The 21,329-nt window shown below is 32.3% G+C and overlaps 1 protein-coding gene across 3 annotated transcripts in view; it reads left to right on the top strand.

Moving 5' to 3' along the window:
• Nucleotides 1–21,329, top strand: part of LOC123715666 (zwei Ig domain protein zig-8-like) — a 136,577-nt gene that overhangs the window by 33,537 nt on the left and 81,711 nt on the right. The window lies entirely within an intron of this gene.

The following is a 21,329-nucleotide window of genomic DNA, read 5'->3' on the forward strand; positions in this document are numbered from 1 at the left end:
TTATTACTCTCATTGTTATCGTTATTATATATATTAATCTCTTTGAATAAACCGTGGTAGGGACAAGAAAGGGATGGCGCGTACCGGAAAAATGTGACGAGTAACCTACAAATGTGACGGTAATTTTTTTTCGAACACCGCTAAAGAAGTTTCACTTCAAAAACTTATTTAAATGGTCTTAGTGTAAAATAAACTAAACCTTACCGAAGAACAAGCGCGATCAAACGTTATCATTTCTATACTTTTACGCCCTTAGTGGGCGTAGATCTTAATAGATCTTATAATACAAAGACTTGTACTAAAAAAAGCAATACAAATTTAATGTTTTTTAAACAGAACGAATAAGAAACGGGCAAACAAATACAAGCCTAGAAAATCCCTATAAAATTGATGTCCTCAATATTCCGTTGATAGGGTTAGGGAGCAATATTGCTTCAAGTAAATCCACTGTTTAGATTGCCTACTAGACTAGTTGTTGTCCATGACTTTAAGTGGAAATGACAAAACTTGGTTCTCTATTTCTCTCGTTATAACATCTGTGCGTGAAATTGAAAAATAATATCTTATTTTTACAAATCCTAAAGGAATCCGAGTCCTAGTGAAACAATAATTATGTAAGTTGGTAACAGAATGTATGTTATAGAGATGAATTAATTTCCTTAGCTTGAAGATATCTCAAATTAAAAAAAAAAAATCTACATATGTAAATTAGATAAATACTGTTTAAATTTTGCTATGTGTTCAATGAACGCTTGAAATAACAATTATTGACACAACTGATTTAAGTAGTTGAATGAGTGTTCAGTTATTTTACAAACAAATTCTATGCTAATTGTATATACTTAGGCTTAAATAACTTTAAAATGCAATGAAAATAATAACCTTGTTTTGAAAGGGATTTCAATTTTGTATTTATTATGTATGATGTCTTTGTGATATTTTATTAATTTTGTTGAGGAAAATGCATAATTTTTGTCACGACCGATTTCCATGATTCTCTTTCGCTTTGTTGTTTCGCTTGGCTAGTCGTTCTTGTAGTAATTGTTTTCATATTTACTGTTGTTGAATTTAATATTAAATATGTTTTATATTTTTTGGGAGAGTTTTGTGCGTGTATACTTACTATACTTTATTCCTGTTTCATTAAACCTATGGCCTGATAATTGTGTGTCTTTTTTGCATGATAATATCAAGGATTCTTACTTCAGGGCATCATATTTATTGTTCCGTGTGATCCGTTGCTTTAATGTTATAACGGAACTACGAAAAGAAAGAACTTTCTACTACAAATATCTTACACCTTATACGGAAATTATAATTTGAAAATAAAATTTTGAATTTTGGGTGGCGGTAAATTTAGACTTAAATTTAATGATCCGCCATTGTTTGCCATCTGACTCATAAAAAATAGACTAAAAGCTATAGCAAGCCTATACTCTATATCTTATATTCTATAGAATATAATATATATAGGCTTGTTCTTAACTCTCAGCGATTGAAGCCGCAGAAGTTTGAACCCAGTATAATATTTTACTGTCAACACTCGTCTTGCTTTAAAATTTGACGGGTGTCATGATTGATGAGCTTACTCACGATAGCTCTTTTTCCCCTGGGATACTCAGACGTTAGGATATTCTTGAGAAAAACATGATATTTCCATTAAAGTATGTAAAGATACTGACGTTTGGATATCACATTATAAGGTCATAACTTTTGATAATCTTAATCAATTTTTACACCTTTATATTCATAAAAATGTTTAATGAAACTCTGATGTAAAAGATTTCCTTTTCTTCTCGGAGAATATCAGTGAAAGTGATGAGTGGATAAACGTATCTTTTTTGTAGACTCAGGTTGTACGGTTTATACGCTTGTCTGTGTAATAATGATTATTTTGCGCAATTAACACTGTAAAAGGAAAATAGAGTTGTTTGTTTTAGATAAAAAATGATAAGAAAACTATCGGAAGCCAAACGACAAGGGTTATGATGTTATTATTATTAGTCATAAGAAAACTTAAATTGCTAATGAATATTTATTATCATAAATATTACCGTAATCTATTTATCTATATAAACAAAAATTAGTCGCAAAATATGTTACTAAGCACAAAACACTAAGACAGCTGGAACAATTGGAGTTTTTTTTAATATTTATTCATTGATATCTCAGGAAGCTGTTTATGGAAAGAAAAAATATATTTTTAAATTTAGTATTAAGGTTTTTATTCCGATAAAGTAAACAGTCTCTAGCTACTACAATGGAAGGTTAAACAATCATATTAAGGCAAAACAAAGATTGCTCGGGCCAGTCAAAAATAAAAAGGCTGCCATCAGTTTTGCCACCGCAAAGGGACTGCTGGTTCATTGTTATATATTCTATACTTTGACTAATATACTCCATTTAGCTTTAAATGTGAAACATTTTGTATAACAGCTCAAACATTTTTATTCGGTCCCTAAAGAGTGAGTGCCATAGAATAAACATTGTATGGTAATATTGTTATTTTTAATCATACAAAAGGCAGGTGATCATATGTTATAGCCCACAATCACACTTAGCTAGTGCTATTGACGTTACTATATTTTTAGGATTAGTTTATTGTAATAAATACATCATTTATTAAAAATAGGGAATATTTATATTCTGAAATCACAAACATAATTTAGTAGTTTTCAATGTTTGCTTCAAACAAAAACTTAACAATACCATGTTACTGTTAGGACTTTCCTTGAGATGCTTACATCTGTTGAAGACAGACTAAGATGTTCATGTCAAAACAATATTGTATATGTGAAGTAGATCAATGTTTTTATAAAATATACCTTTAGCATATGTAGCGTCAGGCCCCGACATTGTTAAGATAACAAACACAAAGTTTTCTCCCAATCACTTGATTTATTCCAATTCTAATTTCAGTCTCTTAATTCAATACGATTTCAATAAACAAATTCAATAGGTAAATATTTCGAAATCTACTCGGTAATTACGTAACGTGTGCACCGGGCAATGGTCGATGAACGACTGCCTGAGTTGTTTTTTTTTTTTGAATGGAATCTCGCTGTTGGCCTTAAGGGCCTTTACAGCTCAGCTCGGGCTGTTTTGGTGAGCTTAGCTCGGCCAGAATGGCTTGTTTTCCCGCGGCTAGCGCAAGGGCGTCTCCTGTGAGACTCGAACCTCGGCTTGGGCCGTCGCGGGGTGGTCAATCGCCTGAAGGGCAGGACGGAAGCTCACTGGAGTGAGCGAAGTACGAAGTAAAGGTCCTCGCCTTCCCGGTGAAGGCGGTTTTTTACCCTAATCTGTGATTGGCTATTTTTATTATTTTTGGCCGCGCGGGCGGCTTTTAATTTATCGTTTGCTACGGTAATTGGATCATCCGGATCCGTTAGTTTGTGTCGGGGCCTCCTACGAGCCTTTTTTGTCGGGAAGGGGTTATAGTTGATGCTATTACGCACCAGCGGATTGGGATGGTGTTTAGCCTTGTCAAAGTGGCGTGTGGACGCCAACTTCATCCATTGGGCTATGGTAGGGAGCTCCAGGTCGTGGTGGAGATCGACGTTTCTCACATAGAAGGGCGCACCGGTCGCGATTCTCATGAATCGCGACTGAAGCACCTGTAGCCGGTGAATATAGGAGGGGGCACAATGCGCAAAGACTACGCTAGCGTATGTCATGCACGGTCGGATGCAGGCCTTATACAGGGTCACCTTGTGTCTGAGAGACATGTGACTCCTTTTATTTAGGAGGAAATGGAGGCTAGAGAGGACAAAATAGGCCATCTTGCGAACGGCGGCTATGTGCTTACGGAAAGACATGCCGCTATCGAGCGTGTGCCTGAGTTGTGCGCGCGCGCTTCTTTATATTGGTTCTGTAGTGGGGATCGAGTGACACATCGTACGATCGTTCGACTAATCGCCCGTTGCACGTTGTTTTACAAAACATTGATAGTGGCGCCGTCACATATTATAAATATTTCATATAAATTTGCTATTTCAAACTATCAAAAACACGATATGAATATTTTAAAAAGTTTTTATATCCATTCAATGTTGATGCGTTTAATGCTACGCCGTAGCAGCGTAGAGCGTAGTTTAAGCTAAACCGTTAATTTTATAAATATTTAGAAACACTTTAATAATTGTATTTTTTTGCTATCCTATAATTTTAACGACTACAGTTTTTATACCTCAGCGATAAAAATAATTAGTTTGATTGAGAATAAGTTCTATATTTTAGTACTTCTTAATCATTAAAAAAATTAATGGCGCTACAACCTTTTTAAGTGTGGGCGTCAGATTTCTGTAACTGTTTCATTATCATTTGTTAATCTAACAGGCAAGTAGGGGATCAGTAATCGAATGTTAAATGGTGCATATTGGTGCACAGCCGGGGATCGAACTTAAAACTTATAACTCAGGGATGGCAGTCGTACGCTGAAGCCACTAGGCCAATACTGCTCAAATAACTTATATGGTTAAAATCTGTGTGCAAACTTGTGTCAAACTAATTGTACTTGAATGACATAAGACCCATAAATAGAAATAGGTAAAGTTGTATCAGAAACATTCCTGATACATTATTAAGAACTTGGATTAGAAAGGTATGATATGAGATTCAGTTCAATAAAACTTGTCTAGACCCAAGATAGATTTATGAGATAACTGCAAATCGAAAACCTTCACAAAACGATGATATTATGGAAGTCGGATACTGTGAAAAACTCTTTCATGGTTTGGTTCATACTATATGCTTCGAACTTTTCTATAAGGACTTAATGTTTGGGCGAAGTGCGAAAGGCGAAAATCGGAATCTATTGTAATAATAAATCTTTACTCACACGTATCACACATAAGGCACGTAACCTCTATTTTGTAAGTGATTAAAAATTATAGCAATCCAAATGTTCTTCCGAAAAACTCAATATAAACTCTGATAGTCTAATTTCGTTTTAAACAAGTCAATTTCTAACACCTTTACTAGGCTATATAGTGCATAGTTCTGGTAGTGGGGAAAACTACTTTAATTTCTTAAAGTTGTCGAGTGTTGATGCTCTTAAGTTAATTAAACAGTTCGCAGCGTGCAAACTTATGTTGTGTATAAATGCTTGTTTATTTGTAAAAAGTTAGCGAGCGGAGTTACGTAAGTTAAATATCTTTTAATTAAATAGATCTCTTAAACATTATATAAGTAAACTAATTTACAATTATTATTTGTGACAAATATAACAGGATGGTTTTATCAAAAGGATGATATTTTTTTATGTTTTTATTTAGACGTTTTGAGGCAATTGTTTTGTTATTTAAATAGAGTACCTTAACTAACACTGTTTTTGATTCTACATACTTGTATTGCAATAGGATAAAGCCGTATAAACCGTTATTTAAAACGTAAATATAATCAAACACAGTTAAATAAAACTGATGATGAAACTGATACTTGTAAATTAGTTTGTTAATATTATATTTAAGCAATCTTTTTAATTAGAAGATTAGTAAACAAGCTGTAAATAAACGAGATTTTTTTACAAGTTACTACATCAAGCTGACGCATAACTATTTAATATGATTAGAGCCTACAGTGGTGTAACACTATCGGTGGAACCAACAACAAAAAATAATATTAATGAATTCTTAATGAACATGTCATCAACAACAATAGGATGTCATCTTTTTTTTATATTTATTGTTGCCCTTTTCACTGTTTACATATATTTTAATTGCTTTGATTTATTCTATTAGTTTTGTTTAAGTCTGATTTATGCGATTTTGCCCTTCTTGTACTCACTTATTAAATTTTCTTACAGTGGTTGCTTGGAAGAAAGTGTTCGAAAGTGATAAGCTATTTGTTCAATTATTTTCATTGTACAGTGTATACTTGCAACGAAGTATTTATAAATAAATATATACATCATCACTGAACTGTAGTAAACTGTAGCTGCCGTAATAAAGCCGCTGTTTCTAATAAAACGCTAAAACTTTGCACATTGTGGAGCACGCGATGGTAAAACATCTAATTATAATTGTAAATGCTGCAACACGTTTGCTTTATAGCCACGATTTTAGCTTTTCAGTACTTTATCTTTACAAAACTTGAGTCACGAGATACTCTTTACTTTTATTACCTAGATACGATTTATTAGGCTCGAACAAAACCACAGAAAATGTGAACTTAGTCTTTTTATATAAGCTGACAAAATCTGCATGGGCACTACTTTAGCAGCATAACCGAACCTAAGGATGTTTATCCTAAGGATATCCTATCAATGTGGTACTAGTCCGGAAATAAATACTGTTACATAAAAACTTTTCTTTTTTTCAACCTTTTAATTATTTTGAATTTGGAACATGTATATTATTTTAAAAACTGCTTTCGATTTCACATATTTTTTCGTGTTAATTATCAAATTATAATGTGGCGTGATAAAGAAAATAGAATAGCAACGATCGCCTTGCACAAAGTGGGTACGGAGCCGTCGGTCATATTCCTGATACTTCAAAAGCTGAGTATCAGTCGTATATTCGTATTTCGTTCTATCAACAGATACAACAACACTTCGCCTGTCGAAGACCAGAAATTAACGGGGCAGCCGCGTAGAACTAAGAAGGCTGTTAATTCTGATAAAGCGAGAATTCGTCGAAACCCCATTAGGAAGCGAAGAATCTTATCGCGGGAAATGATGTTCCCGCTAGGACTCTGTCACGTATTACAAAACGAGACCTGAAGCTCGGTCCTTATCCTCGATATACAAGACATGTCTTTAATCAATCATTACAATTAAAGAGAGTGGATCGATGAAAAATTCCTCAAAAGGCAAAGAAATATCCTCTTTATCGATGAAAAAAATATCACGAACAATATTCAAGAACACTACAATCAGCAAAATGATATGCGCTCACGTTTGGTTGGGCGTGTCTTATCAAGGAGTCTAAAAACTATTTTTTTGTGAAAAAGGAGTGAAAACTTCAGCCAAAGTGTATCAAGATAATAAATACATTTGTCTGAAAAAGAATATAAAAATAGATTTACTGTCTCACAATTCTTGTATATTAACTTTGGTTTGAGAAGAACTTCTTTTTGAAGTCAAGATTTAATTACGAATAAAGAAAGCAATAGAGATTTTTATATCCAATTCGTTAATCTTTGATGGCGTGTCGCCCATTTTGTTTGAACCTATTTGTACTTGACTTTATGTGGTTTGTTGATGTGATATATTTTATGGATACTTGCGTTTTTTAGTCAGACTTGTGAGGAGAGAGCAAAGGAGTATAGTAAAGAATATATTTATTAAGGAAAATATGAAGTATATTTATTAAAGAAATTGTGAAAAAAATAATTTACATTAACACTTCATAAGCTATAGATATACATTTAAATGAATACCGAAATTATAATGAATTAACACTTATTTATAAATATTTCCCTCAATGCCTTATGAAATTAAGAAAAAATATTTTACATGGAGTATTGTTCTCACCTATGGGTGGGAGCTCCTCAGTCCCCCTTCCGCTTGACCGGAACCAACGAAGAGTGATTCGAATCGTCAATGACTATTATTATATTGACTATATCAGTCACTATCCGAGCGGCTTTATCCCTGGCGTTGCGTAGAGATGTGGAGTCTCTCTGCATCTTCTACCGCATTTACCACGGAGGGTGTTCAGAGGAGTTGTTCGGATTAATACCTGCAGCTGAGTTTCATAATTGGACGTAAAGGCAGTCTACAAAATACCATCCGTATCGCCTCGACGTCCTTCGTGCCACAACTGAGCGTCTATTAAAGCAGCTTTTACCACGCACCACCATTTTGTGGAACCAGCAGCCCTCCGAAATATTTCCAAACCAATTGGACTTAGAGTCCTTCAAGAAAACAGTGTACCAAATCTTAAAAGGCCGGCAACGCACTTGCCAGCCTTCTGGCCATGTTAGTGCCCATGGGTGGCAGTATCACTTAAAATCAGATGAGCCTTCTTCCCGTTGGCCTCCTGTTCCTAAAAAAAGATTAACCTCATAAAATAGTACAACAGATCTGTAGTTATCAACCTTTTGAATCTGACACCGCTGATCTCGTGATATTATCCTCCACCGTAAGTAATTAAGCACTAAGGTCAAAAACCGGGATTCCACTGCACAACCAAGCTTGAAAGCCGCGCCTAACACTGGGGTTAAATTAACAAGTTTTAACAAAAAAAAATGTATCACCATTTATCCACTAAAAATTTTAGACGTGAAATTCATTTTCTCCTTCATATAAGACTGTGAAGTGTGAACGTAAAAAATAATGTGATGTTATAAAAGCGAGTCCTGTCATACGAGTTATGTACTAAAAATTTTATGCAAATTCACATTTATAATAAATGCAAAATGGAATTTCACGCTCCACGCCACCCGTGTCGGTCTCGCGTTATGCCCTTTGAGGTGCTTTTTTAGCTTTGGAAAACACTGCATTATGATTATTATATTTTAATTAATAACCTATACGTAAACTTAATTGCTCATTATCATGACAAAACCAATTGAAATAGTGTACGTTAGTGTTAAGTACTAATCAGTGAGTGAAAATTAGAACACAAGAACCGAATGTCTTCCCTTTAATAGATACTACACACTGTAAGTAGTGTTATTGGAAACTTACTTATGTTAAATCATTTAGCAAATTAGGTTAGACTTAAATGACCTATTAGTCTTAAGTTAGGCTAGATCGTAATGTTCCATGATGTCTTGGTATAGACATATTTAAAAAAAAACAGCTCATTAGCATATTTTTTAAATTATCGTACGTATAATGATGATCTCCAGCTTGTCCAGAGTCTAGTTTTGAGATATTTGGTCGGTTCATTGTATTGGGCTCCCGTCTTAGTCTTATTATTAATTTTCAATATTTTTTGTTAAGTCTATGACGAGTAAACAATGATAAATTGACAACACTTTGAAAGTATTGTTAATGTTGTTAAATTAACACATTAAACATGTGCTATTCGGTGTCTAAGCCTGTGTTTATTTCTGCATACTCACAAATATACACTATCACAAAATTCTTAATCTAAATAGTAATAATAATTATAAAATAATGATAAATCGAAAATTAAAACCAATTTTAAAAGTTTGGTGGTAGTGTACGTTTAATGCTGGTGGCATTTCCTTAATGTCTTGCGAAACTTATTCTTTGAGCGAGGAACCAGCTCTGGGGTTACCAGTACTATCTACCAGGCGCCAACTTAAATCTTTAATTAGCGTCCGTGCACTTTAACACCACCCAAGACTCTCACATTCTACTCCAAAGGAAACAAAATCTACTACTACAAATACTATTACTCCTTTACTCGTAATCTATTATATAATATGAAAAATATAAGGCTACATTTATAATAAACGAAACGAAACTGAAAGAATTGATGTCGGCGTCATTCGGATTCAGGCAACGAATTTATTTGCTCTACCTATCAATATTATCCGAGTTACTTAATGTTTACACAAGCAAAAACAAACATTCCTGTTTGTTCTGACGCGAGCTATTTCTATATAGAGAAGTGCTAAAGAAATCGAAAGTTTCACGCTGTATTGATTCCAAGTTCTATTACAATACATTGTACAAGAACAGTTTAATTTTTTGCTTTCGTAATTTATTATTATCATAAGTATTTGAAATCTCTTAACCTACATAATTTAATAGCAATCGCAATATATAATTATTTAAAATTAATAAATAGAAAGTTCAAACAAATTTGATTCCTGTGGCAGTGTTTTATTACACTTTCGTTATTATCATCTAACGATTGATATCGTTCCAAATATTTCATTTAAAAGTTTTTCGTAAGTCGCCCTTTTAAATTCGAAAGTAATAGCAAGACCAAGGTTATACAGTATAATTAGACCCGAAATAAGTTATGTATTACTAAATACTCGTTTTTTATATAAAGTAGTTTTTCAACTTCCTTTATGTTAACTAACGTTAGGCTGTCTAATAAATGACTGTGTAGTCCATTTATTAGCATAGAAAATATTATGATTCAATGCAACATTTGGGTTAAAGGTAGCCTTCAAAAACTTTTTGTGACATAGTCTTCTATATCGCTGGAACAACATTATGCTTATTATATTTATACCACTGCACGCCATCCATCCATTCATACTGAATCTAAACCCGTGAATTTTTTGATATAGGTTAATAAACCATAGATAGCCACTTTGCTTTTTTTGTTATACTAAAAATTATCAATCCGAATAGAGATCTTTTTTATGATACCAGTCAGAACAGTCCACGGACGATGGAGTTGCTGTATTTAAAAAAGAAATGCCTGATTTGAACTACCTTTGGCTTTTATAAAAGTTAAGTAAAAATATTTTTTTTGCCGTTTTTTATTGAGAGGCTCATCTGATGTTAAGTGATACCTCATAGATACTCACATTGCGATGCGGGCATTTTGACCTAGTACGCTCTTTTCTTGAAGGACCTTAAGTCGAATTGGTTCTGAAATATTATATATATATATATATATATATATATATATATATTCGACATAGTGGTGGTGTTCAGCAAAAAAAAGCTTTAAAAACGTATATCTCTGTAGTTATACTGGAGTCTCACATACAGTTTAGTTGACCTAAGTTTATTTTCTAAAACCCCCGTAATATTTTCACGTAGTTAATTGGCTTGTTTTCAAACCATCCGAAGTATCTAACAAACAGGGTTCGAAAACTTCAATCAAAACTTGCTGAAATTGTTGGATACTTCACAAGTATTACCAAGTTTTACCCGAAATTTTTAAAGTAATATCTGCTTTGATTGCTTTGAAAGGTTTATTTTGATGTTATTTCGGTTCGTAAAGTTGCTAAGAGTTTATTAGTTTAATAGATAACGTGTGTATCTTACTAAAATGTTATTGAAAATATAGTTATATTCATAAAAAAACTGGCAGTTCTCTTTTTACAGAGAATAAGTCTAGCTGAATTCAATCACTCCTCCCTCACTGTGCAAAGTATACTGCTATGGAATTCCTTACCAATGGATATCAGACGAGCTCAGTCTTTAAATTTATTTAAAAATCTTCTTTTTGATAATTTTTCTCATGTATCGTAATTAGCTAGTTATATATTTTAATTGTGACTTAATTAAACTTTGGATTAGCTTTTACATTTTTGTTTATACATATTATTATTTATTTTAGTTAGAGATAGTGTTACATGTTCAACGAAGAGCGGTTCGAATCGTCGACGACCAATCACTTTCCGTGCGGCTTGATCCCCAAGGGATAGATCCGTTGCGTAGAGATGTTGGGTCTCTCTACATCTTCTACCGCATTTACCATGGGGAGTGTTCAGAAGAGTTGTTCGGTCTAATACCCGCAGCTGAGTTTCATTATCGGACGTCAAGGCAAAATGCAAAATACCACCCGTATCACCTCGACGTTCGTCGTTCCACAACTGAGCGTTTTCTAAGGCAGTTTTTGCCGCGCACCACCACTATGTGGAACCAGCTGCCCAGTGAAGTATTTCCGAACCAATTCGACTTAGGGTCCCTCAAGAAAAGAGCGTACCAATTCGCCGGCAACGCACCTGCGAGCCTTCTGGCAATGTGGGTGTCCATGGGCGGCGGTATCGCTTCACATCAGGTGAGCCTCCTGCCCGTTTGCCTGCTATTACAAAAAAAAAATGTTATTTTGAGTTCTTTTTTATTAATTATTATGCACTTCTTGTACTTTACCCTCTGTAGGTGTCTCTTTTTTTATTGTTCGATATTAGGGTTGCCTGGAAGAAATCGCTTGTTAGCAACAAGGCCGCCCGATGCCTAATAACTTATGTTACCTGCTTTTTTATATGTTTGTTTTTGTATAAGGTAACGAAGTGTGAATAAATTAATAAATAAGGCTACCGCTTTACGATGTGACCTTGAGACTGTAAGATTGAACTTCGACAACCGTGTGCAATTATTTAATCAATTACCGTCTAAAACTTGTAATATTAGCGCGTTTAACCAATTCAAAGGGGCATTAAAGATACATATCCTAATGAGCGTAGTCGACTCAAATTAGAGCGGCTGATAGCGACGTGAATCTCGTTTGTATATATGTTTCTCATGTAAAAATGAAAAAAAAAACTTCTTTAAACATAAACCTGTTAGACCTATCATTCAAAATAGAAGTCTGAATTAATTTGAAAAGTTGTAGTGTTACTGTTTTTTATGTTTTTATTTATATTCGGCATTAACTACGTGAATTATATGCGGTGGTGGCCACCACATAACTAATTTATACCACGCCAATAAAATTTTATTTTTGTATATTGGTATCGAATAAAGGAAAAGGGTTTTGGACCGAGTTAAGGTCCGTGACGGTTGTTGGAGGTATGATAAAAAAATGTAACTCTTTGTTTGAATCTGGGTATCAATTGGCGATTTAAATGATTAAATCGTTTAAAACTTGAGCTTATAACTAACATAACATTAGGGTCAGAGACGCTAGTCTGACAAAAAGTAACTTGATTTATTGTAAGGTTCTTAAATCTTACAGTTATGTTACCTAAATAATATAAGTGTAGTCGATCTATTGGATGCTATTGAAATGTTGTATTACATTTTATGAATGTGTGAAAAACTAAAGGGCTCATTTTGGCTAACATTACGTTCGCGCGCTTCTAATGATTAACTATAATATAAATGCTATAGGTATATAATATATATAACTACTGAAAGATTTTAAAATTATCAATCATTAGCCCTTTTAGTGGCATACAAGTTTTACCAATATATTGGTCAACATGTGAGTGCATTTTTATAGACAATTTATTTGAACAAGAGAAATATTAACAATTCCCGTTACAATACACAAATATTTATAAAAAAGTACAACATTCTCTTCAGGAGATTTATACCATGATAATAATAAAAAAACAGAAATTGAATACTACTATATTTACTGTCAAAACGGGCGCTATCGCAACGCTGACATTTTTCAAAACTAGCGAATGCTCCATGCGGCACTAAAAGAAAAGTAATCCATAATATTTACAAAAATAAATGTACAGCCGAAGTTGGAAAGTTGGACCAGCTTGGTAATTTATAATATATAATAAACTACATATATCTCTCGCCGATTCATACGGCAAATAGTAAAAAAATATCCCCCAATATTGCCGGTGGTAGCATTAGTTTGATTAACTATATAGAAAAGTTGTCATCAATATCGATAAGTAAGTTTCGACTATACTCATATTATTTTTGGTTTCCGCATTTATTACGAACGGGTATATTTTCCTTAACTCCCATAAATTCTGTGATACAAAGAAATGTCATAAATAACGCTCATTTTTGTTTTTACATCAAATCAGTGGCGCGGTAACAGACTCGATTTCCTTCCAATTTCGTATTGACGTCGACCTATTTATTATTCGAAATCCTTTATTTTGATTAAACGGTTCTTTTAACAAAATGATACATCAATTTTATTAAAATCCTGACGATTCTGTATGTTCTTTAAACTATGATGATGGAGTTTAGACATTGTTATTGTTAATGGAAACAATTTAACTGATAAAAAAGTTCACTGTAATTATTTATCAACATGCATGTTTAAAAGATACAAGAAAATATGACTTACTACAATTTACTTACTTACAATTTTTACATACATACACATCAATTATATAAATTATTAAATAAGCAAGGAAAAAAACTGTAAGAACCTAAAACTAAATAGAATTTTAAACCTTAACAAAACTACGGTAAATAGGAAGACTGTTGTAAAATATATCAATATTTTCATTAACTTCATTCATAGAGTTGTCAGAGTGAGATAACATGCTATTATTATAAGGCAGTAGTTTTCTTAAATCTTATTCACGTAGAAAAATAATAAATTTATTACCAACCACTTTGGCCAGGTTGTCTGTCGACTTTTGGTAGATCGTCCTCCCATCTTGATTTGACCTCCTCGTTTTCTTTTCCCGTTCCTCGGGTACCACCTATTACATCCTTAGCCCATTTTTCTTTGTTAGTCCTCATTATATGTCCAGTCCAGTTCCATTTAAGTTTCCTTTTTTTGTAAAACGTCACTGAGGTTTGTTTTTTTGTTTTGTTATTGCTGAAGTTGTCCATCGATCCCCTTATATATTAAGTCTTATATTAAGCATGCATCTTTCCATTCTGCGTTGAATGGGAAATGTTGCTGTCAATAAGTTATATAATACATGTATTCTACTATTAAAAGTATATAAGACTTTTAGTTCTAGTAAGTAAATGTAGGATTACAAAGAAATTTACCAGTATTATTATTGAAGTCTTTCTTATTTATTATCGGCGGATAGTGTAATGCGAATAAATATTCAGAATGGTTGCTTAATGTTTCTTACCAAATACAGTCGTTTAGATCGATTCCGGTCCTAAATATTTTCATTAGAGCAATTGTTGATTTCACTTAAAGCCAGAGTTGAAGCAACAAGCTCAGGAAAACGCAATATCATATATAAAAAAAGTTAAATGTTATCTTGCTAATTTAAAACATATCCTTATTTACAAAGTTTTCAAAACAGGGACTGTCATATTTTAATGTAGATTGTCGATCGATTGCTCGATCGCAAACATTTTGTATGGGAAATAATTTTAAATTATATATCGAGTATAGAAAGCGGCCGCAGATTAAATTTACATTAAAGGAACAAATTAAACCATTATACCAAGAAAACCTCGGTTATTTAGAGTATGTATTTATATATTTTTATATTAAGGAGTAGTTTTAAGTTATGTATCGTGTTTTTTATGTTTTCGTTGTATGGAAGAAACTGTTAAAAGTATAACCACAATATTATTTATTTACACTTATTTATTTAATTTTCTTTTAATTGTGATTTAAATAAAGTGTTATTATTATTAGTATGATGTAACATAGTTCTCATATTTTTTCTATGCCTTTAACACAAAAATTTCTACCAGCATCCAGAATTTAAAAATCATACTAAGATTTTATATAGTATTCTTTCTTCTATCAGCACCATTCGTCATACACTAGAAGATACATAAAGTTTCAGGAAAATTGCTTTCTTGCGAAAAACACTCGCCTAATGTAATGGAAAGACAACGCGTAGGTTATAAATAACGTCATCGTTTTAGACGAATAACGTAACTAAGGATATTCGTGTTTAGGGTTTTTATTTGGAATTGGAATGTGATAAGAATTCTATTGAACCTTTCGGGCGTAGAAAATGGGTTTTGTTTTTTTTTTCACAAAGTTAGCTGTTTGCAGTATTCTTACATAGATCTTATGCTGGATCCTGGGAACAAACATTTATGTCTTGCGAAATTCCTTCAAGAAAATACCGTATTCTCTGGCAATGTGTTTGGCGGCGATATCATTTAACATCAGGTGAGCCATCTGTGCGTTTGCTGATACATACAAAAAAATAATTACAGATTTGAGAAGAATATTTTGATGGTATAACTTAAACATATTGTTTAAAATCGATTTCAATTTTTATTTCGTTAGGTATCCAGTTTTCCTTAGATAATTCATAATTTGAAAAACTTACAAAATTTATGCCTAAAAGACAAACTATTATCTCGACTATAGTAACTAAAAATGTGACAAATGTGTGCCCAACCCAGACAGTCCTAATCTCATATCGTGCCAAAATAAGGCGGGTATAAATCAAGCATACTGTTACAATCTTGCTTTGAAAAATATAGCACTGAAGGTGGTTCGAGCTTGGACAGACACTGAGTGATCTTTGCAATTTGTCATTTGTGAAAAGCTTCAGCTTATCTCTGAGTAAGGGACAAGTGGTATCTTTTTAAGGGTACAAATAACGAAATATCTTGACGGAGTTTCGTGTTTCGCACGAATTCGTCCCAACACAAATGCTTAGTCAGGTGGAGTTAGACAATTTAAATTGTTGATAAATTAATTACATATAAAGAGCCTTTTTAAAGTTTCTTTTTCTAAAGTTGTATAGGTACTTACGTTTTAGTTTGACAAGACTGCTATTGTTACTTTAGTACAAACCACTGTGATCTTCAAAGGTTTTGTATGTATTATTCTGTAAAATAAATGTATAATAAAAAAGTCAGTAGCATAGTGTCAAATGTCCTAAATAAATAATGGGCTTCATATCAGATCTTAGTAAACTATATGGTTTCATTAGAATTTTACTAAATTTCATGCATTATGATTAGGCAATTAAGCACACAAAACATAATGACGTTATTGTTTTATTAAAGCAGCAATATATTAGTATTGTCTTTTGTTAACATGGCTTTTACACATTTTAAACGGATTGAAGCTATGTATTATTATTATAAACTTATAATTATTTACATAATTTTAAATTTTTCCGACGTTATTATTATTTTATTCTATGTTATTATATTACTTTATTTTACGTTATGTGGACTGACAAGTGTCTTGAAGAGTAAAAATAATTGGGAATTATTAAGTGGTGGAGAGTTTCCAGTTCTCATCGTTCGTTCTACGCCCTTGATTTGACAAGTGACAGTAAATGTGAATTGGGAGTATTTCATATTTTTTGTCGTTCATAAGTGTAATATAACTTAATTAAAATATATGTTGTCTTTGACTATACGTGATATATATTTTATAGCGGCCTTACGTGACAAATTCCCGGTAAAAATATTTTTATAAAGGCTTCGATAATTTTTATTATTCATTACAATATCAGATTAGATTTTTCTTCTACCTCATATAGCTATAATATTTAAATAAAATAATTCCTATACTTCTAACTAAAATCAATCAATCACAATGATTCTCAATAATAACATTCATTGAAGCGAAATATCTTTGAAATATTTGAATCCCAGCCCAAATGTATTCGATTTGTCCGTCAAAGATCCCGACGGGTTGGACCTTAGAAATAGACCTCTTGAAAAGCTTTTAACGATAAAATATTCATGTGTAAGAAATAGTAAACGATATCTGATTTTATCATTATTAAATAGTTTCATATTTACTCTGCTTTATACAAAATGGCTCAACCTTGATTTAATAATTAAAAAGCAATGAAAAGAAAATTTAAACATTTATAAAAAGTTTTAAATTTGAAAAATTGTAAATACTGTATTGAAAATTGTAATTACTAGGTTTGGGTTTAATACACGTTTTGTAATTATAGTACATGCCTTTATGGGTCTTAGCGTTAAATTATTATGTCCTTCATATTAGAATATACCGGTTACTTCACGATCTTTTTTGTTAAGTTGCGCACATAGAAATAAATATCCATTAGTTGATAGCAGACACGGCCTGTGTTGAAAGTTCCAAGCTTAAGTACTAATATTGCTCTCATATATAAAATGTCTTACTCGTGTCGCTGGATTAATGTTAAATGAAAATTCCTGATAGAATTGAAAGTCTAATAATATACGATAAAAGAATGCGAATAGCGAATACAAATATCAAGGAAAAATAGAAATAAATGAACAACAAGACGAAGCATCGATTGGCTGATGATTAGTTGAGATGGTTGTTCAGATTTAAGAAGCCGCTCATAACATTAAGGTAAAATAAATAATCAATATATTAATTTCAATAGGTTAAAATGTATATACAATTAATTATTTTTGTTATTATTAAAGTATTTATTTTAAAGATAACAATCAAATAAACAGTATTTACAATTTTCATAGCCTACATAGTAATAATAATAAAAATTAATAAAAACAAAATTTAACACTAATTTAAAAAGTTTGGACCCTGTGACTTTGTGTCTTTAATATTTATACCATGTATAATATATAATAAGCATAAATGATTAAATTTAATGCTAAATCAAATCATGGGTAACATAATTTATAGAGTATTCTTTATTATTATGAGTGTTAGAAAATATTGGGTTATGCAATTTATAATTAAACCTATATGTTATCAAAAAAATGTAGATGCAAACGTATGCTTTGTTTAATTGTGTAAAGCAATGGTTCATAATAAAGATTATTTGAAAAATAACAGTAAATATTGAAAGCAAACAGCTGGTAATGAAACCAAATAAGTTTCTCTTAAAACCGAGTTTCGTAACTTTTTTACGTAACGGGCCGGCGCACCGCAAAGTTGGTCCGCTGTTATAATTAAAATCCTGTGAGTTGTGACTGGAAATCTGTTTCATACGTTTTATTTAACCCATCTCTTGGGAATACTATACTAATAATACACGTAAAGTATATATAGTACTTAAATATTTCACCAGAAAAGCACATTATTCTCAAGTGACTTAAGGAATTATTAATAATAATAATCCAGTGTCGCTACAACCTTATGGTTATTGCTCCAGAATGCACCAGTTTGATTATTTTTAAATCAGAAACAAGTTGTGTAATACAAAAAAAACTTGGCGATTAAAAAGAGGGGCGGAGAGTTTATTGTCAGTTCTTCTCTTGCGTTCTACGCCCTTGCTTTCCTCATGTTGTTGGATCCGCACAAAGAAAGTTCAAGGGATAGAACCTATGACTTAGGAATGATGACATACTACAGCCACTCCTACTTTTCACGTTAGGTATCATAATTAATTAATTAGCTATATTTGATTTTAAATATTAGTTACGCACTTTGCTCAGACAGCGGTGCTAGCTTGGCGCACGCCTCATGCACGACTCTTAACGAGCTCGTTGAAAAATACATTCTAGTGTTTCGAAGTACTACCAGGGTTGAGATACGCACGCAAGGCTAGGCCAGGCTCTTGGGCAGCTAAGGTTAACGCGTAAATTGTGAAACAAAAGAATACTCAGAGATAAACGTCAAACATAGTTAAGGTAAGATAACACAACCCATAAAGACAGCCATAATAATTATAATCACTTATACGCGTCCGACTTAAAATATCTTCGTTACAGATAATGTAGTTTCGCAAGTTGTGAGTTTATTTTTAAGACTGGTTTTGATTTATATCATGGTTTATGTAACTCTTAATAAACTGTGATATTAAAGTCCTATCTATCATGCCTGTGTTATTTTTTTATATAACTAGCAATAAATGGGCTGGAGGTTAACCTGGTGTTGAGTGATACTTACTATGGACAATGCCAGAGGGCTAACAAGTGAGCTTTTAAGGACCTTAAGTCGGATTGGCTTGGAAATATTTCAGTGGGCTGCGTTAATTTCCATTTAGAGATAAAGTTATAGTTATAAATTATACAATAGAACATTTCAGTTATTTTTCTTACATTAGGAGTTACACAAAAATAGGTCGTAAAATAAACATGAAAGGTTATTGTTCAAGTGCTATGAAACTACTACTAACTAGTGTAAATGAAACTTGAGATATGGCGTACGTATACTACAAAGAAACATAATACTGAAGATTAGAATAGAATGAATGATATGAATGAAAATAATATTTTAATGAAAAATCTTTAATAATCTAGATTATTTTAAGCCGAGAGATGCAATGAGAAGTAAATGGAATTTAAGATATTTGAGCACGTAATTGATTAGCAAATAACTTTTTCTTCCCACTAAATAAACATAAGGGTTTTAAATTCCATTTTCTATTTCGGGACAGCATTTATAATTTCCTTCATAACTGACGACAATAAAAACTATGTTTTAGTGTTTTGCAAGAAGCCAGAAAGTATGACTATAATGCTACGTAGCATTTAGGCTTTCACATAAATATATATTCCATTTTTGCCATCTCAGTCTCATCTAGATTCCTCATTTAAGGCGAATAAAATTTCGATTTATGCTTTCAGTATCGTTACAGCTGTTTGAACTGTCGCATGCAAATTGTGTAAAGAACGCTGTATGCACCTGCGCTGTCTCTGATGGTTTAACGGGTCGAAATTTAAATTCACAAAGGTTTAATTTAAATTTTTGTTTACTTTGCGGTAAATAATTTGAATTTTAATACATGACTAGATAGACCAGTGCGATACCAAGATTAAAAAATATAATGGACAGATTGCAGGACAACAAAATTGCTGTATAATACAATGGAAGCTCTATAACGCCAACCTCATTGAATCTATATTCTTAGTGAGTTGAAAAAAATTGCCATGCCCTTCCGCTGAATCCCTAAATATACCCCATATTATCCCCATATATCTCAAATTATTTAGACTTTGTAACTCGAACAAAACGTTACTTCCCTACAAAGTCTTGGTTATATACATATTTATACTCTATAACTCAAACTTCAAAAAGGAGACCCCGTAAGTCGTAGTTAGCAAAATTTAATGACGACTTACTTGAAATTCGCCGAAATAAAAGCAATAAAATCCAAAATGAATGTTCGGGTTCGGGACTTCTAATCTAGACTTGTTTTTGTCTTGTACACGTGCAATGAATGAATCCATTTATAAATCTTTCTAAGTAACACATATTTTGTTAATAATGTATATGTAATTCGTTTTATACAAAACTTAAGTTGAATAAATCATATGTATCTCAAAGTTCTTGCTGAGTCGAAACTTATATTTAACATACAATTAGTAATCCAAAAGGAATTTTTTCATGTATGTAATTCACTTGTGTGCACCAATCAGCTAAGGAACTAATTACAGTACTGGATTGCTAGACCGCGTCACGCTCCAACGTACTTGAATCGATTCAATTGATCAGCAAGATTGATATGCGGTTATAGCATATTGATCCATTCTCAGAATAAACAAACAAAATACCCAAGAGCTTTCATTTGCGCATCCAGGACCATTTAAGTATATTTGTTTTACTTTTTTATTATATTTCTTGTACTCATTGTACGTTGCATGACTGTTTAGCACTACTTGAAACTAGGTGGCATACCAGGGAAGATTTTGACTTGTTTGTTATCATTTCTATTCGTAGTAGTGTGACATTTTGTGTTTAAAGTGTTGTACTTGAAGTTCTGTGAGTTGTCGTAATGACTTTCCCAAATTTGTGATAAACAAGTTTCGTGACATTTCGTGTCCTCGTTTCGCGATTGAACCCGAATCGACTCAAGAGTCAAACGGCAGTCATAAGAACGAGTGACAAATATTACATTAATATTGATTGTGTTTAAGTTTTATAGTTATGATGAATAACTTTTAATAATATAAATTACCATGGAACCTTTATTATTATCGATCATTGAATAGCCGTTAATTTAAAGATCAAGGAACTTAAACAAATCAAATAACTACTAAGGGTTTTGAACAAATTTGACTTTAATGTTATTAAATTAAAACGACAATAGCACACCAACACCATTGCTTCGAAATAAATAATAATTACTATTACTACAGACTATCAAACAGTCTGTTAATTTGTAGATCTAGTAACATACGCAAATCAAAGAACACACACAAGTAATAATGTTAATTTAAGAGCTCTGTGACATAATGATTATGGCAGCTGACACAAGCGCCATTGCTC

Source organism: Pieris brassicae, chromosome 10, assembly GCF_905147105.1.
Source record: "Pieris brassicae chromosome 10, ilPieBrab1.1, whole genome shotgun sequence".
Lineage (NCBI taxonomy): Eukaryota > Metazoa > Arthropoda > Insecta > Lepidoptera > Pieridae > Pieris > Pieris brassicae.